General features: G+C 40.6%; 1 protein-coding gene and 1 pseudogene across 5 annotated transcripts in view; one reads left to right on the plus strand and one right to left on the minus strand.

The window, feature by feature from the left end:
- Positions 1-16,831, minus strand: part of TIAM1 (TIAM Rac1 associated GEF 1) — a 176,710-nt gene extending 159,879 nt beyond the window's left edge. For 3 of the 5 annotated variants that reach the window (XM_033146906.1, XM_033146905.1, XM_033146907.1), the window contains exon 1: positions 16,808-16,831. The gene's annotated coding sequence lies outside the window, so the exon portion shown is untranslated. The remainder of the gene's footprint in view (positions 1-16,807) is intronic. The other 2 variants (XM_033146900.1, XM_033146902.1) reach the window with 1 other exon arrangement.
- Positions 5,071-5,666, plus strand: LOC117045652 (annotated as a pseudogene).
- Positions 16,832-17,998: the final 1,167 nt, after the last annotated feature.

A 17,998-nucleotide genomic window follows, 5' to 3' on the forward strand; every position in this document is an offset into this window, starting at 1 on the left:
TACTTATTTTAATTCATTCTTTTGCGATAGCCTCTCAAATGTTTCAGCCAGATTTATGTGCTAGTAGCCAGCATATTTTATGAGGTATCCATCCTTGCCAACAGAAAACTGGCTTTTGTCGAATGAGTGCTCATGAAACTGGAAAGTTTACACAGCATCTTCACTAGATGCTGCCTGGTAAATTAAGTCGCCTTAGCCTACTTTGTCATGCATTACCCATGAGCATCCACCTTAAAATAGAACATATTTTGCCAATATTTTTATCCAGAATCACATTGTGTTCCAAGCTAAATTCTGAAAAGTGAGACAATTTCTCTTCTGCTCACTTGTCATTATACCTCGGCTTCCATGATTATCTGAGTCAACATAAAAATGCAATATTATTGAGCTACTTAGGCTTTGATGCATGTTTCTTTCAGCTTTCATGCTATAAATTAGGGGGGATTACCCTATCATCAACCCCTGTATTGTGCTCTGCAATACCCCTCCCAAACCCTTAAATCTTCATTTGAGGCCCTTCTCCAAGTCCCCTCTCCAAGGCAGGTTTGGAGGGAGGGAGAGCCTTTCCATTTGTGGGTCTCCATCTATGGAATGCACTCCCCAGCGAGGTACTTTCCTAGACATCTTTTTGACACCAAATAAAAATTTGTCTTCCCCCCCTTCCCAGCTTTTGATGAACCAAGATGACAATGTTTTTGATGCCAAAGTTTCCTGTGGCTGTTGTTGTTTTATTAATTTCATTTATATACCATTTTATATTTTTAAGGGGGGAAGTCTCAAATTGGTTTACAAGTTGTTATTGGGAAGCAGGTGTCATGTTTTATGTTATGCATAATATATTTGGTTTATAACAGTATTGCAAGTCGCTTGGAGTTCTTCAGGTAACAAGTAACTAACTAACTAACTAACAACAACAACAACCATCAGATGTGGCTTGTCTGATAGATTAATAGTTATCTCCAATGAGTGCAAAAGGAAGTTGTGCAGTTGCCTCTTGGTTTATCTTTTTGCTGGTGAACCAGGATTTATGCTTTGACTAATTGCACCTACCAAAAAAACCCTGTTATATTAAAGCAAAGTTCCGTATTTACCAGAAATTGTTCAAATGTGGCGAAAGGTGTGTTCTGCTTTACATTTGTGTTAAAAGATCCTGTTCCTTAAACCTGCCTCTTTCCTCCAGAAGATCATGTCCAAGGAACCAGAAATGGCCAATGCACAAAACTCTCCCTCACTTCTCTAGCCAGTACTAGAAGTTTATTGTGGTCAATGTCCATTATGTGAGAAATAAACAATACTGAATTCAGACATTCACTTATCCGCTCAAGCTAGGAAGAATCCTCCCAGTTGTCAGAGGCAGGGATACGTCAAGTCTAGCTGTCAAATTTCTCAGGCAAAAACAACAAAGGAAGTTACTAAAACACATTCAGATCCACAATTCCTTAGTAATGCTTGGAAGACTGAATGAAACCATTTAGTAGGTGTGGTAGTTAAGTGGCAGCATTACTCTACCCCAGCCCTTTAGACTCACAGTTCTGTGGTTTTAACAGTGTCTGCTTTGTAAACCAGACAGCCTCTATTATAATTTAATATATAGATGGAAACCAAAATACAGCAGTTTTCTTGTAATTCAGATTCTATTTATTTATATTAATGCACACATGACTTCCAAGAAGCCCATCTAAAATACAAGTCAACTGTTGTATTTTTCTCCCATATAGGACTTCCTTTCCGAAAAGGATATTCTAGACAAGTTGCTCACTTTTCTAAGGTGGACTTTGCCATTAAAAAAAATCCAGAGTCGTTCTGTGTACTTAAATAAAAGTTACACCCTTGCTACTGGCTACAAGCAGAGAGATTGACTAAGGGAAAACATATGCTAGGACCTCCTGGCCTGCCCACAGTGAACAACCACAATTAGTATCAGGGGCTCCACCTCCAAGGAGAGAATCTTCATCAATCTCAGGAACAAGTGAGCTTAATTAACAGCTGAGGTTTGTATCCAACGTAATGCTAAGTGAATGTCTCATCAGCGCAAGGCTTTTACTTGCACAACAGAAAGTTCTACCCTCCGCCTGTATCCCTCCCCCTAAATCCCCTATATAGGATTTTCTAGAAATGATAACATTTGACATCCAGTGTGGTCCAAGGAAAAATTTATTGGGACCTGGGATAACAAAGGTCAAATCACTGCTCCAGTTATAAGATTACCATGAGTAAGTGTCTGTGTGTGTCTGTTTCCCATCTGTACATTGGAATTATGGATGTCTCTCACAAAAAGGAATGGTACAAGAGGCTGAAAAAGACAGCATAAAACATTAAAGATTACAATAATATGTGGGGTGCTTGTTAGAGTTGCTAATGCAACAATCAACATTTTTTTAAAAAGAAGACAGAGGTCCAGAATTTGAATTGAGCAACCATATATTGATGATGAAAGTTAATTCTCTGTAGTCAAGTGTCCAGGATCATCACTTATTCATTCATTCATTCGTCAGATAAGCACAGTTGTATTCAAAACTATAAGCTTTCTCTGTGAGATGTGATAACTGTCTCCAGTGACATCTCTCCATAAAAAACATCATTCTTGGATTTAAAGTAAATAAGAGGCTTTAAAGTTACATTCATCTTATATCAACAGACAAGGTTTCATCAAATAATAAAAGATCTAAAGATGGCTCTTGGGGAAATCATTTTATGCTTAATCTACATTTAATTAAACCTATTTTCTGATAATTAGTTATTGATTGTTTGTTAGCAGTTTGAAAGAACATATTCTTTCATACATATTCCAGCACATTAATCCTAAAGGAGTTCATCCCATTTAAAGACCAATAGATTGCTACTCATTTTCAGATTATATCACAGTGAAACAGACAGTGACATTCACAAAAGTGAAATAACTTCCTAATCCGCATATCACTTTTGTGAATGTCTGTTTTAGTGGTTCACCCTATCAACTTCCCATTCCACATCCCTCCACTGACTTCTGAATCCAGCTGCACTTGGTCAACAAAACCCTCTCTTTTTATTACTTCATGTGTTCCCAGACTGAACCTTGATGCTGGAATCAGTTCTGGCAGAAATTAAGTCCCATCCAAGTCACCTGTATTAAGAAAGTTCCCACCTATTGGTCTTACAGCAGTCTTCTAAAACGTCAAGTACTACTTAATTTGGACAATCTATTTTTTTTTTATCTAATAAAACATCGCTTTCAAATGTTTGTGAAGTTTGGTATTAAGGATTAAATAACACAGCAAGGGCTGAACTATTCTGCTGACTCACATGACAGCCAGATCAGGTATATATATTTGTTTCTGCCAATAAAGTGTTAAATATCACATTCTCCCAGTAACTAGGGAACTGTAGAACTATCTACTGTAGAATTTCCTCCCACCCCAGCCCAAAAGTCTGCTACTCATTATTGCTGTGACTCCTGAGGGCAAAAAGACAGATCACACAATTTTAGGAACAGCCTAATTTTAGGAACAGTTTATAATCTACCCACCTTTATAATAATATAGACAAAGAGTGCAAATACTTTGTAAAATCATCTCTTTTTCTGATTAATTTTAGGTGTGCTAGATAAAAAGATATAGAGATAGATAGATAGATACTCTGAATTGGATAGTTGCAATTGGAATGTTTCCCTCAGATAATAAATGACCCGATCTGGTTTCTGTTGATTTTTAAAACAAAATACCTAATATTAACCTACACTTCTGTTAATAAAGAACTGTGTGGTCTCTCTTTTTTCCTCTCTTATACCTATGAAGGGTCCTGTGTTTTTCTAACAATTGAGACAGTCCTGGGTAACAAACTTTTTTTATTTTTCTGGAGATGGGGAATCAGTCACTGTATTATTATTATTATTATTATTTCTATACCTCTCTTCATGTATCTCCATCCCAAAAGGCAATCTGAAACTTGCATAGCTCTTAAAAAGCTTTTTCTTTTTCAAATGACTCCTACTTCTTCATTTGATCTTAAGAGTTCTTACAGAGATTAAAATTCATATCTTTGCCATAAACTAACTTTCACCTCCTTTCCCCCGCAGCCCCAGTTTTGTTTATCATTAAATCTGATGAAAGCGTCTAAAGATCTTGAAAGCTCACACACTATTTGGAGACATTTTGATCGGCCTGGTATGGATTTGGGATATTTTTCCCCCTTATAGGACACCATGCCTACATGTACTTTTTGTGAGAGTAGAAATGCTATTATCCAGGAGTGAACTACAGTCTTTGTCTCACATGAGCAACATTAGTAATCAGACCCTCCCTACAAAGTTCCATTGTCCTCTAACAATGTACCATTAAAACGGAACCATTTCACTAAAAACCATTTTAAAATCAATCCTGAAAGGACAATTTCAATGGAAGTGTTCTATAATTGTTAGCATGGATCATGGGCATGTCTGTCTCTGTAGATTTGAGCTTTAAGAATGTAACTAAAGCACTGACCCAGAGAATCTTTAATTCTGATAGTGATCTAAAAGCACAAAAAACTAGAAGCTTGACTTGAAAAGTACATGATTAAAAATCAGTATCTAAAGAAATTAAAGTGACTTGTATGTGAAGAATGATGAGACACAAATAGAAGATAACTTGTTAAGGCTGAACTAACCTAGGGAGATGTGTGGCCCTGGAATACTTTTGCGCAACAATTTTGTCACATTTTAAAGAAAAACCTTAATAAAAATTATTTTTAAAAAACAATTTTGTCAGATTTTGAGAGTCAATAAAGAAGAAGAAGAAGAAGAAGAGTTTGGATTTGATATCCCGCTTTTCACTACCCGAAGGAGTCTCAAAGCGGCTAACATTCTCCTTTCCCTTCCTCCCCCACAACAAACACTCTGTGAGGTGAGTGGGGCTGAGAGACTTCAGAGAAGTCTCTAGCCCTCAGGATTACAGAAAAATGCTTGAAAAAACCATGGCCAAAAATTGCTAGATTGTTTGAAAGAATGCTACAAGTTAAAACATTCCTCCTATCAAGTTTTTGCTCAGACATGATAAAGCTCACTGGGTAGTCTTCACACGTCATCTTTCAATGCAACTAATACTCCACAGGACCATGAAGCATTGCAAAAGAAAGTATTGATGGCAGACTTTCATCGCCATCAGGCCTGATGGAGTACAGCGAGGCTTGGTGGGAGAAATTATCAAGTGATTTGAAGGGATTCAAACTAGTAGCCATGAAATTCATGCATGCCTCTGAAGATCTTCTCAGTGAACACTACAGTGACCTGAAGGATAGGCCATTCTTTGCTGGGCTAGTTAAATATATGCACTCTGGACCTGTTGTAGCCATGGTATGGGAAGGCCTCAATGTAGTTAAGACCGGAAGAGTAATGCTGGGAGAAACTAATCCTGCAGATTCCAAACCTGGCACAATTCGTGGCGACTTCTACGTGCAAGTTGGCAGAAATATAATTCATGGCAGTGACTCTGTAGAAAATGCTGAGATTGAAATCAACCTATGGTTCACACCAGAAGAAATTGTTGACTACAGAAGCTGTGAGCACCCATGGATCTATGATTAAAGCCTAATGTATTATTTGTGTATTCCTTTGTTCTGTTTATCTGGAAACAGTTCCTACCTCCAATATCCTCTAAAATTGTTTCCCCTTCCCTCTCCCCAAGGTACTTTCATGTACATTTGTGGGGAAATGCCCTATGTGATTTATAAATGTTAGCTGTATTTGTTGTGCTGAGTGAAGGTTTTATTTAACTAAACTGGAATATACTTTTATTCATTAGAAAAGGAAATGGGGTGAGGGCTGTTGAAAAAGAGAACACACTTTTACTCTCCTTCAGCAGTTATCAAACGCACATGCTTAATTTTATTATATTTACTGTACTCAATGGAGTCAACCATTACTTTAGGTTGTTCATATTTATGAGTTTGCAAGGTGAGAAGGACTGTTTAGGGCAGCCCTGTTTGGGGAAGCTTTTGATGTTTAACAGACTGTGGTGTTTTGGTATTTTGTTGGAAGCCACCCAGAGTGACTGAGGAAACCCAGCCAGATGGGCGGGGTATAAATGATAAATATTGTTGTTGTTGTTGTTGTTAATTGAAGAGCATTTATAAATTAGTTAATATTTTTTAAATCTCTATGTGGTACACCAGCAAATACAAAGTCAGAAAGACAGAATGGGATTTTTTGAGAAGAGGGACAGAGTTGGTGTACTCTGCCCTTTTTCCCAGCTGTAATGATGCAACATCAAGTGAAATAGTACAAGTCACCAAAACAGAATATATGTCTGCATGTTAAATGTTTTCAAGACTAAACTTGATATTCTGCACATGAGGGTAACTGGTTCAGATTAAGAATGTTGCACAACAGCGGTCCAGACCTAAACACTGCCCTGTGCAAACTGTGTTTGCCCTAGAAGAGGGAGGTCCAGGGACAACCAGTTCAAGTTGCCCATCATGAAGGAAAAAAATTCTTCTTAGGCCCCTTGATAAGCTCCTTTTTAAAGTCCAAAATTAAGGGCCATCATATGGCCACCTTGAGTAATAATCCAACACTCTAGACTCATCAAAATAGATACATTGTCTCATTGTAGATGTCTTGTTAAATTAACCATTGTTTAGTATTGGATCTGCGTTGAATGTTAATCAGCATTAGCTTTAGCCAGCATTTCAAAGCAGCTTTGAATGCTGGTTAAAAGCTGGATCACAATTTTATTATTTATTAAGATTTTTACCTATGGTTAACGCAAAAGCAGCAATCACGATTCATGACAAGGGAAGAAGGCAGAGAGCACAGGAGCCTGCTTCACATCTCTTACACCAGGCTCTTGTGTTAATAGCATGCAAGTAATAAGTTAGCTATGCTTTCCAGATTATGCATTTTCTTTATGGCCCACATCTACACTCTTGTGTCAGAGTACAGTATCCCTTTAAATTTTCTGCCTCTTTACTGCAGCCAAATCCTCAAGCATCAGAGATCTGCTGCACTCAGTTTTTTTCTGTCTCACAGCAAAACAGGAAAAAGATAAGAACAACCAGAGAGAACACTCAGTTACCAGTTTGTTAACCCATAAGCTTAGCAGGAGACACTAAAATGAATAAGGTGTGGATAGAGTGAGCAACAACATTCCAGAGAACAGCATTTTAAACAGAAGCAGGGGAGCAAATATACCCAGAGAAAATTAATGTGAAAGGGAAGGAAGATGGAAAGTGTATCCCACAACCCTGCAGTCTGCCCACAACTGGCTGGTCTATGTTGTCGACACTGTGTACGCTTGCCATAAAAAACACCAGTTTGTACACACACAAAATACATTTGTTACATCAAAATGCTGTCCTGACCTGCAGGGTGCTACCCAGTTACTCATAAAGACTTTCTTCTGTCTTTTAGCCAATGATTAAAAAGGTGCTGTCTATTTCTATCCATTGCAAGAGTTTCTGTACTTCCCTTGCCAGTTAAAGTAATTTGGCTCCATTTGGCCACAGCGGTGTTATTCTCCTGCACAGGTGGGCATGGATTTTCACAACCTGAAAACAAGTCAATGGGCAAGGAAATTACTTTTGACAGTATGGAAATAAGCATTATTATAATACTGTTTAGTAAATTAAAGTTTCAATGTTAGGGTTGTACTGCTGTTTAATACTGCCTCAGGCTTCTCCCAATCTACCCTCATGGTGCCATATCATAAAACACGTGGCTACAGGCCTGCTAAATGATGTAATGGCAACATTTAATACACAGGGTAATACAGGGGGGATATTTCCTGGCACATTAAGCACATACATATGCCAAGTTTTAATCCTTAGATTTCAGAGGATCTCTGCAGGTAAATCTCTGCACTACTGATGGAAGTTCTTCAAAGCTTTATGAGATCATTCTTACATTAAAACACCAGTGTTGCAAAAGACATTTTTTTCAGTAATAGGATAGGATGCACTGAATAAAATAATGAACAGTCTCTTGCTTGTTCAGTGAAATGCTGATGGAAGACAAACGTCAGAGCAAATGAAGCCAAAATAGTGCCCTCAAGGTCTTGATGGATTAGCATTTCCATCATCCCTGGTCAATGGTCAAGCTGGCAGGGGCTGATGGGAGCTAGAGTCCCACAATATCTGAAGGCTCCATGTTGGCTACATGCACTTTAGAATCACTTGTGAATTAACCTGGATGGCATTCTATTTTCTGAAGTCTGATTTTCATCCCAGAAGAGAATGAAAATGAATAAATGTCAAAGGATTTGTTGTATTAAGCAGTTAGAGACATAACTGGTGATTCCACAGAACAGGACATGGGGATGTCCTAGGGAGGCCATCTCTTGAGCAACAGGATGTCACAATCAGGCTGTCACTGACATTCAGCACCACAACTAGCCCGAACACTCCAAGAATAAGCTACTGGGTGTTCTGGAAGGGCTTGAATGCCCCAACATGCAGGTTACCCCTAGGAAAAAAGTGGTACTGTCACAGAGAGGATTACTGGGGAATAACAAGCTGTTGAATGTTACCAGGAAAGGTACTGAAGTCTTGGCATGATGGGCTTGTTCCACAATGGTGGCCTGGTGCAGAGGTGTTCTGGAGAGGGTTGGGAAAGCTAAGCTATATATGTGTTTCAGGGGGGTACAAAAGTGAGCTGCACCCCAAGATAATTAAGTCCATTTCTTAAATATGATCAACTGATGGTTCATATTCAAGTATGGGAATACAGCACAATGGTCAACCCCATCACTTTATTCATTTCACCCTGAGCTTTTCCTGCTCTCGTTACGAGCTATGTTCTTTCTATTGACATCTTCTGAACCAACCCACTTATGTAATAATCCCTGACTAATCAGTTATGAGTAAAAGCCACCCATGAAGAACCTGTTTCGCTGACAACACATGCCAACCTAAGTGTTGGCAACACTTAGGGACACACAAGATCAAATAAAATGGATCTTTTTTATAATAAAAAAAATTCCCCTCAATGCCACTATCAAATCCCAAGTCTTCTGTGTTCAGTGATGCATTCTGCAATCTGTTGATAGTTTTGTTGGCATCCTATGTAAAAAAAATCATGAGCTTTTGTGTCTTGGTTCAATGTGTTTTGTGATGCTGGCAAGCACCATATTCATGATTTTTTACTATCAGAAGTTATGATTTGACAGTAGTTTTCTGGAGACCATGAAAATTCAAGAAAATCTGTTTTGATTTTACCGGATCTGGATTTAACCTGAACTCTATAAAAAGTAAAGAATATGCATGTCTGTCTCTCTGGGGTGACATGGGGGCAGGGGAAGCAGCCAGGAAGGGATGGTGCCCATAGCACTCTATCATAATTCCATATGCCCATATTTACCCACAAGCTCCAAAAGACCGACTACCCCCCCCCCCCAAATCTAAAAGTGACTAAGCTCCTATCTGTATTTTGGAGTGCTATCACACATTGTTTGTCGGAACTGTTGTTTGGGGGTGGAGAAACCCACACAGTTATAACAAAGAGCACAGAGGGGCAACAGACACTTGATATCTAAGTAGCGATTTTCTGGTCTGTGCATCTTGCAGCTGTTCCAAGAGTAGGTGGAAGCACAAAAGGCGTCGTGAAGCTGTTCGTGGGATGAACAGGAGAAAGCAGGAAAATGAGAAAGGAAAGAAGAGCTGAGAGGAGAGTAGAGTAGGAGGAATGAAAGCAGGGTGTGGGCAGGAAGGAGGAGTTGACGTGATAAAGCATGAAAGGGTAAGCCTTTTAAAAGGGGGAAATGTTGCATACATCCAAAGAGGCTTCAGTAACAGTTGCTATGGAAACCGTAACTTTCAATCCTGCAGCTCAAGTTTAGGAGTAGCTCAATATGATTTATGTATGCTTGAGTGCTATCTTGAGTAGAGAAACTCTAAGAAGAGGAGCAGTGTCCCTGAAGGGGTGTTTCTGAGGCAAAATACGCAAACTATCACGCAAACCATTATTTTCATTACCATACAACGAGCAACTAGGCCTCATCTGCACTATACATTTAAAGCAGTATCATGCCACGTTAAATAGCCATGGCTCCCTGAACCCCAAAAAATCATTTTGTTTGAGCCCACATCCTTTTCTTTTCTTTTTTTAAAAGCTTGGCTCAATTAGACTCTGACCAACAGATTGGGTGCCCTTTCAAATTTCAGCAGGGAAGGCCAAAGTGATTGGGGAAAGGGAAAGATTCTCAGCAAGGTAAAGGTCAGATCTTGAACATATTTTTTTTTTAAAAAAAAAAACCTTTAAGAACCCAGGTCAAACAGTCACCCCTTAAAAAAAAAAAGCCAAGAAGCAGCAAATGTCCAAATAGACTTGTCAGTGGCAAACACATACTTTATTCTGTAGCCTCCTGCTCTAGTCCAGAGAGAGAGGAAGTCAGTGGTCTTAACTCTCACTGGGTTTTAGAGGCAGCAAGCAGTCCTGCCACTTCTGCAGGCCCCTGACTTAAGTTACCAGCCTTTGCCTTGATCTACTTGTGCTGAGCTTCTGGGTGCTTCTGAAACTTAATGAGCGCACAGGAATGTGGTTCTACTCTTCTGCACAGGTGAGCGGCAAGCTCTTGTATCTTCAGTCGCACGGAACTTTGCAGGCACTTGGAAGCAGCAGGACCAATGTCAGAGGCAAGATCTTGCCCCTCAAAGAAGTTAGGGAAGGGGCAAGAGTCAGGAGCAACCACAGATTCTGCTTGATTATCAACAGCAATCAAAATATGTGAGCTGGCAAACAATTAGGTACTCTTGATGTATGTGGGGAGCAGAAGAAAAACACATGGCGTATAATACGTTGGAGGAGAAGGAATAGACTCCCCATGACATCCATGTTCATCACTTCTCAGTTCTCAGACAGGGCTCGTTCAAATGCACTCTGCGCTTGGGGAAAGCTGTCACAGCCACTCCCAGATTCCAGACCCCACAAATGGATCTGCATGCAAGAAGCTGGTGGATATGTGGCCTTGGCATGGACAGGCAACCGATTTAGAGGTGGTTGATCCTTGCCATTTTTATTACAGTAGGGGCAAAACATTTTTCCCCAAAAAAATTCATAATATTCCCAAAACATTTTTCCTTTAAATACATAATATCCCCAAGACATGTCCTTGTATCCAATGTACATGTCCTTGTATGTAAACTGTGGGGGTGGGCATGAGTAAGTGCAACCTATTCACAAGTAAACAAAGGTATGTTCAGATCACACAAATAGTTTTCAGGAACCCATTTAAACATGATTAACCCAGAACATCTCAAAAGGCATTGGAAAGGGGCAATTTATTACTTTATTATAAAACAAAATGCATTGCCAGTCATATCTTAATGTTCAGGGAACTGAAATCCAAAACTCATTACTTGTACAATTTTACAAGTAGGTAACGTAATGTGTGTGTGTGTGTGTGTGTGTGTGTGTGCTCATTTGGTAAGAAATGAGGGAAAACGTGAGAAGAGGGATAAAAACAAGATGTTTGGGGTTTTATAATTTATTTTTTCATTTTATATTTTTTTGAATTTAAAAATCATATACTTCTTTGACTTATAAATTTGGTTGCATATGAACATATAACCTATAACAATAAAATAAAAGTCAAAATAAAGATCTACAATAAATGCAATATATTGTTATAGAAACCAAGGCTACAGTCCTACACAAAAATTAAATGCCACTGTACTTAGTGAAGTTTTCTTTTGAGTAAACCAACATAGGATCATAAGATCACTGTCAGAAACTACAAAGTCCTAACACGAAGCTATACCTTTCAGCTTAACATGCCTCCTGACCGTCTAAGTTTCTATAGCCACAGCTGGATTACAGAGACTTCTTCAAGCCTGCACATGAAGTATCTGTGTGCAAAAGAAATCCCTTATATTCTCTCCCCCCATGTGCACATAAAAAGCTGATGAACAAAAATAGCACTTACAAGTAAAAATGTGCAGCCTGTATCCAAGGCTTTCCTTACTCTTCTCCACCCTGCAGCCCTCCAAATCTTCTCCAGAAAACTGGTGGGCCCCTCCAGAACAGATCTTGAAGGCACATGGGGGAGGAGAGGAAAGTGAAGTGCACACCAACCTGCACAACACTGCATTTCACCCACATTTTAAAATAGCATGCCCTACATGTCGAGACTGTTAACAGAGCAACACTCTTTCCTCTGTCCAAGGGAGAACAGAAACCAATGTACAGTACACAAAAAAGGTTTAAATCAAAGTTAACCATTCCTCCAAATGAGAAAGATCCTCTTTGAGGAGAGAGCAGTGAGTCACTTGTTCCTTAACAAGCTTTGCATAAGTACCCAATATTGTTTACCTATGCTCATATGAATATTGCCCTAGGAAAAGATAAATCCTTCGCTTGTGAAACAAACAGCTAAAATGGAGCGAAGCAGAGGAACGATATGCTCAAAATGAGTGATAAATGCAAATACATCCAAATGCCTTGATTGAGCAGGCCTTGCAATTCTCCCATCTGTTTTGCACAGTACAACAGTGGCTGGGGCCCATTGGGACTAGTAAAGCAGAAGGCAGGGAAACTAGTGGTAGGCGGAGTCAGAGCGATTTAATTCAAGTTTTGTCCCCATCTTCCTCCCTGCAGAGTTCTACAAGGACAATACTGAAGCTAAGAAAGAAGAGGAAGTTTACAGGCATTGCCACCTCCTGGGTTGGTTCTCAGTAAGAGGTTAGGCAGCTGGAGGCTGGCTGAGGGCAGAATGAGATTGGTGGTGGGTCAATATCCCATGTGCCCCAATGGACAAACTGGGGTAACTGTGACACTCAGCCACAGGGCTACTTTCTCATGAAAAAATGTTGGCCTATTGTCAGGGTCAAGACTTCTCTGAATGCTCAAAGGCACATGCAGAGTTCCTGGGTATTTATGTGTCTAATTTTAATACAGAAAACTGAACTGCATTTGTAAAGCAATATATTGTCTCCTTTCATTGACATCAACTGAAAAATTATTATTAATCTGGGAGTTGGTGGGGCAGTGCCCCATTTGCCGCAACAGACCAGCCTGCATTAGCACAGTGCAAGTTTTACATGGTTATTATCAAGGAGCAGTGTGCAGGAAGGATTTCCCTGAGGATCATTTCAGCTTCGCCCATGCTGGGGTTCTTAACAGTAAAGATGACAGCAAGTGTCATTCAACCTTCTTGAATCATTTATCTTAGTGCTGAAGTGTTATTGAAAACGTTTCTGCCAGTTTCAAAAACATGGGAAGAAGAGATCTAATCAGAGACTAGGAAGCAGTAGTATGTACACGCAAACGTTAAAGTGGCAAGTGATCCCCTGGCAAAACAGCTAAGTGCCAGTCTCCTGTTGGATAAGTACCAGTACCTGTTTTTCAGCTGGGTTTGATGCCATAATGGTCACATATTGTTTTTAATCACATGGTTATTTTTAACAAAGAAACTCCAGACCAGGGGTCAGCAAACTTTTCCAGCAGGGCGCCGGTCCACCGTCCCTCAGACCTTGTAGGGAGCCGGACTATATTTTGAAGGGGGGAAATGAATGAATTCCTATGCCCCACAAATAACCCAGAGATGCATTTTAAATAAAAGCACACATTCTACTCATGTAAAAACACGCTGATTCCCGGACTGTCCACGGGCCAGATTTAGAAGGCGATTGGGCAGGATCCAGCTCCCGGGCTTTAGTTTGCCTACCCATGCTCCAGACTCTTGCAAGTTTGTGTGAATTTATCCCCAGTGTAATCCTCAGACAAGTTAACAGCTGTGGTTTTACTGTGACCCTAAAGCTCTGTAATCTCCAAACATCCCTTTAATATATCAATGAGTGTAACAGCAAGTAAATTTTTGTTTTAATACTACAACAAAGAAGGTTCCAGAACTGGATACCACAGTCTGCTGCCAGGTATGCAAGGGTTCTGCTCCCCCCACCCTGTTTAACATAAGCAAGTCTCTTCCTGCATTACATGCTAAGCAAAAAGCAAGGCTTAATTTGAGTGACTGTTTTATGCTTGAAATATACTGTATATCAGGTATATCAGTGTATATATATCAGTATAGACTGTATATCAGGTATATTCTCAGTCTGAGGGCCATGTTCCCTTGTGGGAAACCTTCCAGGGGTCACATGACAGTGGGGGTAGAAGGGGAAAATAAGACAGAGCCCTGGATGTGACTCTTTCATTTGTACAGTAGGGTACCCAGGCAAAAGTCAAAGATTGATACACACACACACACACACACACACACACACTCATACCCACATCTCTCCATCCAAGCAAGCAAATGGCATTATCACAGTTCATGGATTGATCTCAGCCAAGCAAAAGCACTTAAGGAGGTCAGTAAGGGGTGTGGCCTGAGATGGGGTGATCTAGGGAGAGTCTTGACAGCCACATAGGAAGACCTGGAGAACTGCATTAGCCCCCGGACCTGAAGTTCCCCACCCCTGCTATATAGTCGAAAGCAAGTCATGCTATGATCAACAGGGCTTCCCGCAGGAAACTACGCATACAGGGTTGCATCCTAAGCCACAGAACTAGTTTTAGTGCTATTTCCGCCTAGCACGTCTAGGTTCATTACAAAAGGAAATACAGTGGTAACTCGGGTTAAGTACTTAATTTGATCCGGAGGTCCGTTCTTAACCTGAAGTGTACTTAACCTGAAGCACCACTTTAGCTAATGGGACCTCCTGCTGCCACTGCGCCGCCAAAGCACGATTTCTGTTCTTAAGCGGAGTTCTTAACCTGAAGCGTACTTAACCCGAGGTACCACTATAATGGATTCTGTCAGAGTCAAACATAGGTCAGCAATAAAAAAAACAAGGTGTAAGTATTTATTCAAAGAAACCATAATAGCACATGCCTAGTGATCACAGCAACTCTTCCCAGTAGGTACTGCTCCAATGAGGCAGTTGCAAGGACTCTCGAGGGTATTTCCCACACAGTCACAAACTATGTCTGTGCACAACCAAAAAGAGCTCTGCTCTCTTCATTTCTCTGCATGTTGTAGGAGACATGGGGGAAGAGAGCTGGTTGCAGCAGGAGGGTGAGACTCCCTGGATTCTTTAACAGCCTGTCTCAACTCTTGCCTCTTGGCCACCCCCCTCTCCAGCCACAAGTCTAAACTGCTCTCTGCCACAGTCTCTTTCTGCTCACTAAACCTGTTACCTCATTTCGGACACCTTCTCATCCCAGTCTGCTCCTTCTTCTTCCTCTGACTACACATCATTGCCCCACCACCAATCCCCTGGCTCTGAGCCTTCTTCTCCTGGGAGTTCCCCAGCTGGTGTCTCCCACTATGCCTCTGCATCCAGCAAGTCCATGACAAACTCATGCCTGTGAGCTTTCATATCTCTGGTTATTTAAGTACCTGCTGGTAGCCTCTCTAAACTATGGATTAGTTAGAAGCTACACATTCATTTTATGAATAAAGCTCAATTCACGTGTGCACAACATGATGTGTCCAACACTCGCTGTTCAACATGGGAATTATTGCCACTGATGAGTATTGTATAGTATGCAGTGTCAGAGGATATGAAAGCCATAGCTTTGGTTTGATCTACAATGGCTCTCTTCTCTTATATATGAATGCAGTCAAGGAATCATAGTTGTAGTCACTGAACAAGGAACACATATGTGAGAACTCAATCTCATGTGCTGGAGAACGGGAACATTCCCCTGTTGACTCTCAGTAAAGGCACACACAATACAGAAAGAGGGTATTGTGAACAACAGAACACATGAACCATATCTCTCCCCAACACTGCAGTCCATCTCTTCACCCATCGATTCATACTGATAAAGGAGCACCAGTGAGTTTTCAGACTCAGAGGTGCACCACAAGAAAAGATGGGCTTCCACTTTATCACCAAGAGTGAAGAAAGTCAGTCTCAACTTCAGACTTCCCCATCTGAGCAGAGCACACAATCCTCTAGTATCCAATCAAAAACACACTCATCCATGTTGTTCCTTACCTTCAGCCTCTTTACATTAGAAGGTGATGGGGAGAAGAGAACTCTGGGTATGGAAACAACATTGCATTCATTCATTTGTATGCTATATTTCATTCATTTGTATGCTACAAGCTGAAGCTACCAGATAAAGAAACACTAGGATTCCATTCCTACATCTGTTTGAAGGATTGAGGTCTAAAAGATTAGCCTGCTACCCTATTCTACAAAGATTGATTTATAGGATACAGATACACAAAGCATCTACTTATGTACTGTAACAATTTGCAGGATTGGACCATGTTGAACATGTATACAGTACACATACTTCTGAAACCCAATACACTGAACAGGCTGGTACATTTTAATTTTCAATAACAATGCTGCAACATATTTCCCCTGAAGCTTCTTCTTATATATTCATGTTTACTAAACACACTATACATATGCATTGCATCATCTGCAACTAATACGTTCCTTAAACAAAGCAAGCTGCACTTGTGGGGGGTGCACAACGCAGAACACAGCATGCAGCAGACTTACAAAATGTAAATTGCAGTAGAACTACGTTACCTTCTTAAACTTCATACCCACTTAAAGACAGACATTAAATTCTGACTTCTTTTTCAGTTTGTCAAGTAATTTGGCATGTCTTAGCAGCACTCAGTATTTCCAAAGAGAAGTGTTCTTTCCAAGCAAGAAAGAGAGAAGTTATGTTAATTTTCAAATCCTATTACTTTCCATGGCATCCATCTACAGCTATTTAAAATGCATTCACTGACACAATGTAACTGATCTGACAAGAAAGCTGGAGAGCAATTTAAAAGAAAAAGAAAAAAAAAATCAAGTGAAACTAATTTTCCATGTTGATGGGATTCAGTTGACACAACAAACAGCTTACAAGTTTTTACATAGCATGCAGCACGATCCTATACACACTTACTCTGAAGTAATTCCCTCTGAATTAAATGGGGCTTATTCCCTGACAAGGATTACAGCCAAAGAACTGAGAACTTTCTAAACCATCCATGCTTCAGGGTCTTTGTGCTGGCTGTATTTGTGATTTTACAAAATCCTCATGAAAGCAAGATGAATTACGCAGAGCACCCCAGATATTCAGTGTTGTCCAATCAAACCAGCAAAACTCACTACATCCATATTTACATGTGTCCAATCATTGACGGGGAAGAAATCTCTGGAAATTGACTACATAAGCATTGGTTCCTTAGCAATATGTCACCTACATCCTACATAAGCATTGGTTCCTTAGCAATATGTCACCTACATCCGCCTCCTGCCTGAGTTATGAGTATCTGAATCTAAACACTATTCACTAAATATGACCAAGGATGCAGTCTATAAACAAAAGCAACCTTCCCCCCTTCTCCAACAGGACAGGACATCGCAAGCAGCTTGCAGCAGTACTAGCTGTGTGGCAATGTCGCAAAAAAACGAGGGGACCATAACACACAGGCACATCAGTGACTCCACCACACGTTTAAGAGGCACACTCCACATTACATTGACTGGCTCCTATGGACAGTTTATTGGCTTTGATCTCAAGAGCATTTGAGATGCAAATGAGAGGTTGGGGAAAGGATTACTCTGTGTGTGTGTGTTGGGGGGAGGGGTTGTACCAAAATCCCTCTGATCCATCTGTGCCATTATACCCTTTCTGGAAGAACAAACGATTATCTTCCTTTCTTCCTCCTTGCCATTGTGCGAATGTTTTCCTCGCAGCTGCACACACCGGCCGCATCGCTCCAGAGGCACAGCAGCCAGAGGTTATCCCAAAGCTTTATCCAGCTCCCTAATCCCTGCAAGGGGAGAATGTAACATCGGGTCTGAGCGCAGAAGATTACACTGAAGCGGAGAGAGACAGACAGACAGACAGACAGACACCCCCTCTCTTCAAGCTGATGTTCACAACAGAGCGATGGCCCTTCGAGTAGCAGAGAGTCGGTGGGTGGAAAGGAGCTTCTACTGCTCGTAGGAATAAACACTAGCCCGGTGGGCCGTCTCTCTCGCCCGCTTCCTTCCCGGCCTCCCTCGCACCCAAAGCAGTCCCCATTCCGACGACCGCACGTCCATTCATTGTGCCTGCGAAATGCGCACAGCGCAGGGCTCCAGCCTC

Source organism: Lacerta agilis, chromosome 4 (genome assembly GCF_009819535.1).
Source record: "Lacerta agilis isolate rLacAgi1 chromosome 4, rLacAgi1.pri, whole genome shotgun sequence".
NCBI classification, from domain to species: Eukaryota; Metazoa; Chordata; class Lepidosauria; order Squamata; family Lacertidae; genus Lacerta; species Lacerta agilis.